Raw genomic sequence first — 13,044 nt, forward strand, 5'->3', positions numbered from 1 at the left:
AGATGTAATACATGTAATGCAATCAAAATCATTCATTTCCAATTGTAGTAAAAGGTTTTCAAAATCTCTTGCCTTTTTGCTTTTCAACAACTACCGTGGGACCAAATTGTTCTTAACATCTTACCATTGTATTCTTTCTTAATAATATTTTTCTTTTTTAGAAGTCTGGAACATCAATGTCTTATCATGCTTTTCTCATCATTTTCATCTGCCTTTATCGACTTTAAAAAGTAATGTTGAGATCTTCTATATTATTGTTTTCATCATTTTAATTTCAAGACAAATAAAATGCAATGACAAATAAAATGCAATCACATATTTCTCTTATTTATTTGTAAGGTAAACAAAAATATCGAATGAGATAAAAGAATGGATAGGCATTATTTCTGAAAGAAAGAAAACATATTTCATTGAATTGATAATAAGTACATGGCAACAAAAGTGTTTAGGTAGGAACAAAGGTACCCAAGTAATGATTACTAGATAATTATGAACAAAATATTCCTGGATTCTTTTTCCAAAACCAAATCAAATGAGTTTCCCGATTCTTCAGAGTTCATCAAACTACACTTGCCCATTTGTTGTAAAGTCTTATCTAGGCCACTTTTTTCAAGTTTTCAGCTTAGATATATAATTTTTTTCTCTTTTTTTCTTTTTTTTTTCTTTTTTTCAAGCAAAATATTTCATTACAGCATCTGAATTTATTAAAGTAGGTAAATCACCTCTATCCATTTTTGTTAAAATCAATGCCCCATCAAAAAAGGCTTTTTTCACCACATATGGTCCCTCCCAATTTGATGTCCATTTTCCTCGATTGTAATGTTGATTTGGAAGGATCATTTTCAGCACTAAGTCTTTTTTCTTAAAGCAATGATGGTGGATCTTCTTATCATGTGCTCTTATCATCTTCTTTTGATACAATTGACCATGATAAAGCATTGTAAGTCTTTTTTTTTCTAAGTCTTTTTTTTTCAATAAGGTTCAATTGCTCATATTGAATTCAAACCCATTTTACTTCATCTAGCTATACTTCCATTCGGACTCTCAACAATGAAATTTTTACTTTGCTTGATAGTACAACTTTTATTCCATATACCAAAGAGAATAGAGTGGCCCAAGTAGATGTTCGAACTGATGTTCTATAAGCATGCAAGGCAAAATATAACTTTTCATGTCAATCTTTATAAGTATCAGTCATTTTCTCTAGGATTCTTTTAATATTCTTGTTTGTAACCTCTACTGTCCTTTTCATCTTTAGACGATATGGTACTGAATTATGATGATAAATCTTGAATTGAGTGCACACTTCGTTCATCATTTTTTTTTGTTCAAGTTTTTGGTATTATTAGAAATAATCATCTCTGAAAGCCCATATTTGCATATTGTCTCTTTTTTTATGAACTTGCATACCATGGATCAGGTCATGCTAGCATATGAGGTAGCTTTTACCTACTTCATGAAATAATCAATCATCACAAAAAAGAATGGCATATGAGGTAGCTTCTACCCATTCAAAGGAATCTATGCCCATTCGAAGCTTTTGGAGTGATAAGACCAATGAGATCCATGCCCCATATAGAGAACGACCATAGAGAGGCCAAAATGTGCAATGCTAATAGAAGAGCGTGGATCTTGTCAACCTAGATCTAACACTTATGGCATATTCTAGCATAATTAATAAAATCACCCTCCATTGTTAACTAATAATAGCTAGCTCTCATGATTTGTCTAGCCATCATATGACTATTTACATGTGCCTTATAAATCCCATCATAAACTTCTTCAATAATCTTTTTTGCTTTGACCGCAATCATACATCTTAAAAGCATTTGAACTCGACCCCTTTTATAAAAGAAATCTCTATAAAAAAAAACTCATAGCTAACCTTCTTATAGTCCATTTATCATTTTTTGTTGCATGTTCTGGGTATTGCTAACTTTTATGTATTGCATAATGTTATGATGCCATAGTTTCCCATTAACTTTTTCTTTGACACCTGAGCAATGCGTTGGTACATCTTTCACATCCAACTTAATGGGTTAGATCTCAATATTTATATATATTTTGATCATTACAACTAGAGTAGCTAATGCATCGACAATTTGGTTCTTTTCTTTAGGTAAGTGCTCAAACTGAATCTTTTCAAATTGAATCTTTTCAAATTGTTTGACCAACTAGGAGATGTATTTATGGTACTGGATCAACATGAAATCTCTCATTTTCCATTCACCTCATAACTGATAAATGACCATGGCTGAATCTCCAAACACATCCAACACTTTGATCTTCTTTTCAATTGTTGCTTGTAAACTCATAATACAAGCCTCGTATTCAACCACATTATTTGTATAGTTGAAATTCAATTTGGTCGTGATAGGATAATAGTGTTCATTGGGAGACATCAAAATTGCCCCAATACCCTAACCCAAAGCATTAGCAGCTCTATCAAAATACATCTTCCAACACTTTTCAACATGGTCATTTTCTCCAATGGCTATCACATCTTCATCAGGAAAATCTAGCTTCATTAGTTCATAATTTTCAGCTACATGATCAGCAAGGAACTCAGCTATTGCACTACCTTTAATAGCCATTTGAGTCACATAAATAATATCATATTCTAAAAGCAGAACTTGCCATTGCATTATTCTTCCTATCAATAAAGGCTTTCTGAAGATATACTTAATATGATCCAACTTTGCTATGAGCCAAATAGTATGATAAAGTATGTATTGTTTGAGCCTTCGAGTTGTCTAGGCTAATGCACAACATATCTTCTCTAATGGTGAATACTTGAACTTATAATCAGTGAACTTCTTACTTAAATAGTAAATTACTCGTTACTTTTTGCTAGTTTCATTTATTTGCCATAGCACATATCTCATTGAATTTTTGTGCACTATTAAGTATAAAATCAAAGGCTTCCCCAGAATGGATAGCACCAACACAAGTGGATTTGATAGGTATTCTTTTATCTTATCAAAAGCTTTTTGGCATTCATCATTCCATTTTCTCGGATCATGTTTTCTAAAATCTTGAAAATAGGATCGCACTTATAGGTGAGTTGAAGTGAAATGAGCAATATAGTTTAATCTCCCTAAGAAACCTCACACTTATTTTAGGGTATAAAGAGGATATAAGTTTTGGATGGCATGTATCTTATTTGGATCAACTTTAATTCCTCTTTCATTGACCATAAAGCCTAACAACTTTCTTGATTTAGCATCAAATGTACATTTGGCAAGGTTCAACTTTAGCTGAAATCTTCTCAACCTATCAAACAACTTTCTGAGATTGACTACATGATCCTCCTTTTCACAAGATTTTACAATCATATCATCCACATATATTTTTATCTCTTTATACATCATGTCATGAAAAAGAATCACCATCGCTCTTTGATAAGTAGCACCAGTATTTTTTAACCCAAAAAGCATAACTTTGTAATAGAATGTCTTACATACGGTCACAAACATTATTTTCTCCATATCTTTTCTAGCTATCTTAATCTGATTGTAGCCTAAAAAGCCATCCATAAAAGAAAATGTGGAATGTTTGGCAATATTATCTACTAGGGTATCGATATGGGGTAGACCTATTCAAGTCTTGATCATTAACACACATTCTCACCTTTTCGTCTTTATTAGGAATTAGCACTATGTTGGCTACCCATTCAAGATATTTTTTCACCTTTAAAATTTCAGCATCAAATTATTTTTTCACTTTCTTTTTAATTTTTAATAGCATCTCTGACTTTATACGCCTTAGCTTTGGCTATACTGGCTTGTATTATGGTTTCAAAAGCAACTTGTGCTCTATAATATTAGTATTGAGTCTTGGCATATCCTAGTAAAACCATACGAACATGCCAATATATTCTTGAAGCAGTTCTTTTAGCTTCTGCCTATTAGCTAGTAAAAAGGATTACCAACTTTAACCTCTTTTCTATTTTCATCATCCCTTAAATTTACTAATTTGATAATTTCTTGGTGGGGCTCAATTGGCTTATCTTTATATTCTATTAATTTCAATAAATTATGAGGCAATATGTAATTATCTAAATCTTCTTCATTATCAAGTTCATCAACATGAATTGAGTTTTTGAAATTGAATCCAAGATTATTGTCATGATTATCTTCATGTTCATTATTTGAAACCTTACAAGTGGGTGAGATGAAGATAATATTGGCACACAAAAGTGGAATAGCAAGAAAATGGTAAAGGGAAAATGAAAAAAAATGAAAATGAAAGTAATAAAAAAAATATAGATGCATTTTCTAAGTCTTTTATTAAAATGACAAACTTGAAACATAAAATAAAAGATCTCCTGATGCTTATGGAATAAGCAACTAAAGTTACATAACATATTACTTTTCAAAAGTTGATAAGATAACAGGTAGCTCTATGACTTTTCAATTATTCAACTCAAATTTTGAAGGACATGGGTACACGAACAGTTCTTTATCTTTGCTATTTTTTTTTTTTTACCATATGAATGGTTAGCTCAGAAAAATCTTTCATTAATTCTGTACTTAGGGCTTCAAGTGAATCAGGATAAATATGTCCTTATGAATGGAATGAACCATAAATGTATGGAATGACCATTGGCTCTAATTGCAGCTCATATCCCCCGAGATTAGCCATTCTTTTTTTTTTTTTATGTTCGTTCACCATTTTCATTATGTCCTTTCTTGTTGGCTTATATCCCTTCTTGTTCTTTCTTATCATATAATGCTGGTGGCTCTATGAATCCTTGTAGGTTCATCTCTAGTCTGATTCTATGTTGTCATCCCATTCTAGTAAGCTGCTTAATGACCATTTTAGTAGTCATAAATAAGTGCAGTGAATATAATTTAGATCATTCATCCACATATGCTGTGTTGGCAATCTTAAAAGATCTATAAGAACATTCCAGGGCTTCATTGTTATTTCTACATAAGAAGTATTTACTAGTCGAATTACTAATAAATCTTCTTCTCCTACCACACATGTAAATTTTTTATCAATAATAAATTTGACTTTCTAATATAATAAGGATGGAATGGCACCTGCCAAATACATCCATGGCCTACCTAATAAGCAACTATATAAAAGAGAAATATCCATAACTTGAAATTTCACATTAAAAGTGTAAGGGCCAATTTGCAATGGCATTTCTATATCTCTTAGCACCTCTTTTCAAGTTTTATCGAAGGTTCAAACTACTATAAGACTAGGCATCATATAAGATCCATCAATAGGTAGTTTTGCCAAAGTAGTCATAAGTATAACATTGATTGATGAACCATTATTGATCAAAACTTTAGCCATTATATGAAACTTGTATTTTATAGTAATATAGAGAGCTTTAGTACTTCATTGTCCCTCAGGAAGAATTTTTCCATCACCGAAAGAGATGTCATTTGATATTATTATATTGCCAACAAGCTATTCCACATATTAAACAAAGACATTGTGAGATATATAAGCTTGATTAAGCACCTTTAGTAAAGCATTACGGTGTGACTCTAAGCTAAGCAATAATGACAATAGTGAAATTCTAGCTAGCATCTTGTTTAACTATTTTACCATACTTTACTCGTTATATTTTATTAGCTTTAAAAATTCACAAGCTTTACTTTTAAAGATTAGCTTCTAACATTCTTTATCTAGGACTACAACAAGATTATTTTGACTTTTTTCTTTTTCTTTCACCTTTGCTTTCTCTTTCCTAGCTTTTTTTAAAGTTTTTGAAATATAACACCTCTCACTTCAGGTCATGCCTCCTATGCTCATTATATTTGTAGCATCTAGATTAACTATAACATCACAATTGTATTTTTATGGTGTTGCTTTATCATTATGGTATGAAAAAAAGATAAAAACTTTAATTGTCACTACAGGTCAAGAGATGGGCTTTTTTAGCCTTGAAGTTAGCTTTTCATCATAGTAAATAGTTATAGGTCTATGCATAAATTTATTCTTTGAATCAATGGTAGACATTTCAGCTTTTATCAATTTTTCTCTTTTTTCGTAAAACTCTATCTGACCCATATCCATTAACTTTTACACTTCTTGGCAAAATTGGTCACAACTATCAATAGAATGTCCTAAAGCACATTTATGATAATTATAGCTTTTGGTTGACTTAATCACTTCGGAGCATTTGTGAGACTCTATTGATTTCATCATATCAGCTTTGACTAAGGCTTTAAACACCTTAGCCATAAGAGTCTTAACTTCTTTTATCTTTCTCTTCACATAGCTTGCTTGTCCATTAATTAAAGCATTTATTGATGGTCTAGTATGGTTTGATAAAAGGTTCTTATTAATATTTAGAGTTCTTCATTAGATGGTATTAAAATTTAACACCCCTTCATTAATTTAACACTTTATGCTTTAAAGTAGTACATTTTTTGTAGAATGACTCGAGTTTTAATAATGGTAATCATAATGCACATTGGGATCATACCATTTAGGAAATGGAGATTTCAAAGGTTCAACAATAACAGGGGCTAACAAATGTTTATCAACAAATTAAGGGTATAAATTCATGCATGTGATAGGGATAAGATCAAAAATGGTTTTTTCTTAGGTATTTCTTAGAGCTCTCAAACCATTACTTAGATTGAGCCTCCATTCTAGTTTGGTAGGTGCAGTAAGATGATTGTATAAATATGTGAGTGTTTGAAAGAATGGCTGAAACTGGGGTGGATAAGCTAGTTGTGGTAGTGGCTGGTATGGTTGATACAAATGAGGGATGGATGGCACATTATTTATGAAAGGGTAATGAGTTTGATAGATTGACGCTAGGTATAGCGTGAAACCTCTAAATTGTTACTTTACACCGTTTACTACTTGGGCTTTATTTTTTTTCTTCTTAAAAGTAGCACCTCTTTTTACACCATTTATTTCTCTAGCATTGAGCTTATTCTTTATGATATTTTTAATAATCTAACTTGATATCACCATATTTGCAAAGTTTTTGGTTGCATTACCTATCAATCTCTCGTAGTAAGGTATTTTCAGGGTGTTCACAAACAAGATTGATATTTTTTTCTCAATAAAGGGAGGTTGCACTTGTGAGACCATATGTCTCCATCTTTGTGCATACTTATTAACTTTTTGTTGTTTTTTTTTCATGCTTTGTAAAGATAGACAATTTGGAGCTAGATCCATGAAATGCTAATATTGTGTAAGGAATGCCCTTGTGAGCTCTTGCCAAGAATGAATACGAGTCCTGTCTAATTAAATATATCATTTGGCTATAGATCTCATAAGATTATCCTCAAATATGTGCATCAACAATTTTTCGTCATGAGCATGTGTCGCTATCTTACAACAATACATGGTGACATGAGTCATTGGGCATTTCGTATCTCATATTTTTCAAATTCAAGGACCTTGAATTTAGGTGAAATGATTACATCTAAGACCAAACAAAGCTCAGTTGCATCTGTGGAGCCATAAAAACTCATTCCCTCTATGACTCTAAATCTTTCTTCTAATAATTTCATCTTCTGTTGGGCATTGGTATCTTTCACTTTTTTTTAGCATCTTTATCCCTAGATTTTCTTTCTCTTTGGGATCATCCAAGTCAGGAACCAAGATTGGCTCATGTGATTTTTCCATCATAACAAGATTAATGAAATTTTGAAACTGTCCTATAGTAGGTGTGGATATAATTCTTAGATAAAGGTTAAAAAATCCTTCGCGAGTAAAAATTTACACTCTGGTTCCTTAAAAAGGTTGGGTCAATCATGGCTCAAGCCTTTGAGGATATATATGATTCATCATGTTTGGTGGTTATTCTTAAAAGCGGGATTTTCTTCCACCTTTTTTCCTTTATCAAGATTTTTAAGCATGTTTATTATCTTATCAATATCCCTTTTTAGTTCTTCTTGAGCCTTCTCCATCCTCTCAAATCCACTAGCCTGTTCTTATCCCATGATTTTTGTTTGAGCTCTGGTGTTGCATGAATGGCGAGTAAGTTGAGTCAAAATTTTTGGTGGGCGAGCTATTCTCAAACTTTTATTACCACAAATTTTTAAAAATCAGAATGTCATATGTTAAAAATTTTATTTTTGATTTTTTATGATATTTTTTTTGAAAGAAAATGATGCACATGATGCATGAATGCAATTGAGAGATATTTGCTCTTGGACAAATTTTAGCATTAGAAATTTTCATTGATTCCATACAACTTTTGTTACATGAAATTTATCATCCTAGAATTGTATCCATAAAAGTGTTTGGTGGGCGAGCTATTTTTAAACTTTTATTACCACAAATTTTTAAAAATCAGAATGTCATATGTTAAAAATTTTATTTTTGATTTTTTTATGATCTTTTTTTTGAAAGAAAATAATGCACATGATGCATGAATGCAATTGGGAGATATTTGCTCTTGGACAAATTTTAGCATTAGAAATTTTCATTGATTCCATACAACTTTTGTTACATGAAATTTATCATCCTAGAATTGTATCCATAAAAGTGTTTGACTTGCTCATAATGATCCTTGGACTTATTTAAGAAGTTCACTAGGTGCTGATTATATTCTCCTACGAGATTGACTTCTTGTCTTAATGCCTCTACCTTTTCAACTATTTCTCATGCTTTATTTACTGCCTTGTAAACTTGATTGGTCATGTGTTCTATGTACTGTTGTCTCCCTAATTTTTCTGTTCTTCATCTCATGTGGGTATCTCTTTTTGAATCATATGTAAAGATCTAATCTTTTTCTCTTCTCTGACACTCATCTATTATTACTAAAACATGGTTTTTATAGTTTTACAGTTGCAGCTTTAACCCTTAGATCACCTAGTGAAGTGATTCTCTTTCATTTAGTACTTTAAGATGTTTTTTTTCTCTTTTTTGCAAGCATAGTCTTCAACCTTTCTTTTTTTTTTTGGCATTCAACCAATCTTGCTAAAGCTGTAGAGTATAATCCTTTCCAATTCTGGCATTCTTGAGAAATTCTGGTGACCTTTTCTTGCTTTTTTTGAGCTTTCCCTTTCCATTGGTTCATTTCCTCTTAGAGTTCATCCATTTCACGTTGCCAACTAAGGTAAGACTTGGTGACTTTTTTAGTCTTGAATTGGACTCATAATCTCTTATTTTCTTAGTGTAAATCTTTCAAATCATTATTGGCCACATCTTATTCTTTTATAACCTTATCTAATATGCTTTCTTGTACTTCTGCTTCATATTTCAATTATCCCATCTTTTCGCGAAGTCTAAAATTTTCTCTTTTTATTTCTTTTTCAACTTCTAATTCCTTTCTAACAAATTCAACTTCTAATAATTGCACTTATATTGTAAGGTTAGTTTATTGATCTAAGATACATTAGGAATGAGTATATGTCTCTAAGCTGTTTCATTTTTCAAATTTGATAATCAAGAATGACTTTATTGAGAAAAGGCCTTAATTTCATCTTTCGTGTCTTTTTCCATGCTTGAATTAACTACTCCAAGGTTCTTGGTGGATTGGACTCCTCGTAGGTGAATTTTACTTAAACCAGGCCATGAGTAGCAAGAACAAACTGTTTTGCACCAAATTGCCTAAACACCATCAATGGAGCATAACTCACAGTACCCCATAGCCTTAACAATGGTATCTATGGCTCGTTTCCTCCATGATACAACATCGGCACATGAGGCATCCATGGTGCCATCCATTCTATTTCATCCTTGTTAAGCCTTTATAAGAAAAGAACCCATTCTTCCTTAGTCTTCAATGTTGGCCATTGGCTTTTGTAGAATTCTTTGACTGGTGCCTTGTTTCGAAGATATGGCTTTGAGAATACACTTTTTTTACACTTGAAATGACTTTTGACCCACACGTATAATAGCAGTGTACACTTTATGAAATATTTTTTTCCATTCTATCAACAGAAATCCAATGACCTGATGGTTTCGACTAAGACTGCTAGTGTAAAATTAATTGCTTAGGCTTCAATTTACTCAAAAAAGTCCACTATAGTTATCTCGATATAACCCAAAGTCTTTGAGAAGATCACCATGCCATACAATGCTAAAGCAAACATAGCCATGCCTTGATCATCATTAAAATGCCTTTGAATAAAATTTTAGAGAAAGTCCCAACGGACACTAAAATGTTCACCTTTAAGCTTTGCGAAGGAATCTATGGTTTTTACTTTTACCCCCATAAGCTTGGCCAACTTTTTACAATAACCTGATTTCGACTTTTAGGTAAATATTTTATCCAAACACTATAGTTCTATCCCAACCAAAATGAATACTCCTTAATAGTTGGCACTAAATCCTTTTGATTAAAAGTGAAGCATCTATAGGATGGATCCCAAAACTATATAACTATTCTAACCAACTATTTATCAATCACTACTAGAATAAGAGATGCAATCTGCCTATACTTCTTGTAAAAGCTTTCTTTTTTTTCTTCACTTAACTGACCTCAGATGGCAGCTAAGTCTCCTAAATTATTCTGTGTGAGACCCAAATGCACATTTACGGGTAACTCTGACACCTAACCAGTAGGCAAGTAATTTTCATTTTTTTGCTGGGCTTTCTTTGACAAAATATACATTTCATCATATGGTGTACATAAGACATTGATAGAGGATGAGCAAATCTATGATTCTATAAGATCCATGAAGACTTCTTGGGAGAAAGATGTCCTAGAGCAAATACTTTGATGCAAGACTGTATGATATGATTAATGTGAAAAGCAAAAGGAAAACAAAGTTAAGTTAGTGTGAGGATGTGGTTTGAGATTAAAAAAATTTTTTTGAGATTTTTTTGTTTTGTTGTTTTGTTTTGCTTTGTTTTGTATTTTAACACATTTTGGACTTAGGTACTTTCTACAAAATGGTGGGTGAAGCTTTACTTAAGGCTAGCTTTTTATGGCTTATTATATGCTTGGCTAAGGTTGACACACATCTAAAAGTTTCCAAATTGTCCCTCACTATCATTTACGCAGGACTAGTAAGGTACCCCGATCCTCACCCATTGTAGGCTACGAATGAAAATGGTTTTATTTGAGTGAAAGTATTTCCCTTGCCATTACAGAGATTATCACCGTATGAGAGTATAGGTACTCTATTTCCTCCTATAAAGGATAGTGCCTGGGTATAGAGCTCATGCATAAGGTGCATTGTGTCATTGTGTGTGCAAATGTATCCTAATTTATTGAAAGCAATATATACAGAAAAATAAAACATAAAAGGCATAATAAAAAAAATGCGTGTGAAACTTTTCTTTTTGTTTTTGATTTTTTTTTCTTAGGAATCACAATCTAGGAACTTAAAAATAAATATTGATTAAGACTATTTAAAGTAAAATTAAAAATAACACATAGTTAATTTTGGCTTGACTCTAGAAAAAATGGCATCCCCAATGGAGTTGCCAAGCTATCATAACAGTTTTGTGTCTGCCCAACAAATTTGGAAATAAAAAGAAAAAAAATAGAGTTGCCACCAATCTTTTTTGGCTAGATGTGATTGGCCACCTATTAAAACATATCCTTTTAATAAAATCTTAAAATTAATTAAAATTTATTAAAAAGATAATTTTATGGTATACGAAACAATCTAGGTTCAGAAGTCGATTACGCATGGGAATGATTAGCACCCCCACAGCGCCTGTTTAAAATGGTACCAATTAATTACTTGTTATCCATTGATTTTGATAAAAACAGTCTTATTTTCAATGTTTGAAAAATAATTTCCTTAATTTCTTTTGTTTATTACAGTTTTGGCTTTTTTCTTTATTTTTATTTTATTATTGTTCAAATTTTATTCGAGAAAAATAAATTAGAACTCTTTTATTAAAATAATTCTTAAAATGTTCTAGTATATTGGTAACATTAGAAGAACTCTTTCTCACATAAAAATTTTTTAGGCATCGTTTCTTAGAATACCTTAGAATCTTATCTTCGGAAACTCGAATTTAGTTTTCGTAAAAACTATGTCATGCATGTAATGTGAATGATAACATGTTGATGCACATTTTTCATTAATTTTTTAGAAATTTTATTAACTTTATTATTTTTTATTTAAAAGTTTGAAAAAAAGAGGAATTTTTATTATATTGAAGATTTTCTATAAATATCTCAATACACTAGTAATATTTTAAAAATCTTCTCAGCCAGGGATTTCTTAAAGCATCTCTACTCAAAATACTTTTAGAATCTCGTCATTAGTTAAAATTTTCTTTTTTCTCATTTTTTATTACTTTATTTTTAATTTATTAGTTAGTTTTTATTTTTTTATGACAAAAAAGGAAAATTTTTCTTGTATTGAAAACTTTTAATAAACACTCTAATGCACTGGTAGTATTTAAAAAAATCTTTTCACATAGAGATTTCATCGGTACCATTACTCAGAGTATCTTTAAATCTCATCATCGGATAAAAGTTTTTTTTTTTACATTTTTATTATTGTTAATTATTATTTTATAAGTTTTATTTTTTAAAATTAACAAAATTATCAAAAAAAATTTAATTATGTATTTCATTATTTATTTATTTATTTCACAAAAAATTTATTCTAACAAATATAAACATTTTAATATGCATAAATATTAATAATAAAATTTAAAATAACAAAAATAATATATAAAAAAATTTAAAAAAATTCAAAAAATTGAACCAGACTGGTCAATGGTTCAATCAATGCAAGTTCAGTTGTTCGGTGGTTGGGTCCGATCTGATCCGATTCAACTGGGTCGATTAAAGGCTAAGGGATGCAGGGTCGTAGGATCATCGGGTCGGGTGCACGAATCCTGAGTCACGTTAGGACTGATGCGCGGATCTTCTTTGTGTCAAAACGACGTTATTTTGGTCTTTATTAAAACGGTGTCGTTTTGGCTCCTAACAATTTATATAAAAGCCCAAAAAAAATTTTTTCACTTCATTTCTTCATTCTTTCAGAAAAAAAAAAAACTCTTTTTTTTTTCTCAAAAAAACGTGCAGGAGATGGCTAACTGGTCATCATTGTTGCTACTATTGGTCGTTAGTCACCGTCATCGATGACTGAAAAAAAATTAAAATCCACCAAATAACTCCCTTTGACCCCTAAACTC

This window comes from Durio zibethinus, chromosome 12 (genome assembly GCF_047325235.1).
Source record: "Durio zibethinus cultivar Kanyao isolate XHJ-2024 chromosome 12, ASM4732523v1, whole genome shotgun sequence".
In the NCBI taxonomy this organism is placed as follows: Eukaryota; Viridiplantae; Streptophyta; class Magnoliopsida; order Malvales; family Malvaceae; genus Durio; species Durio zibethinus.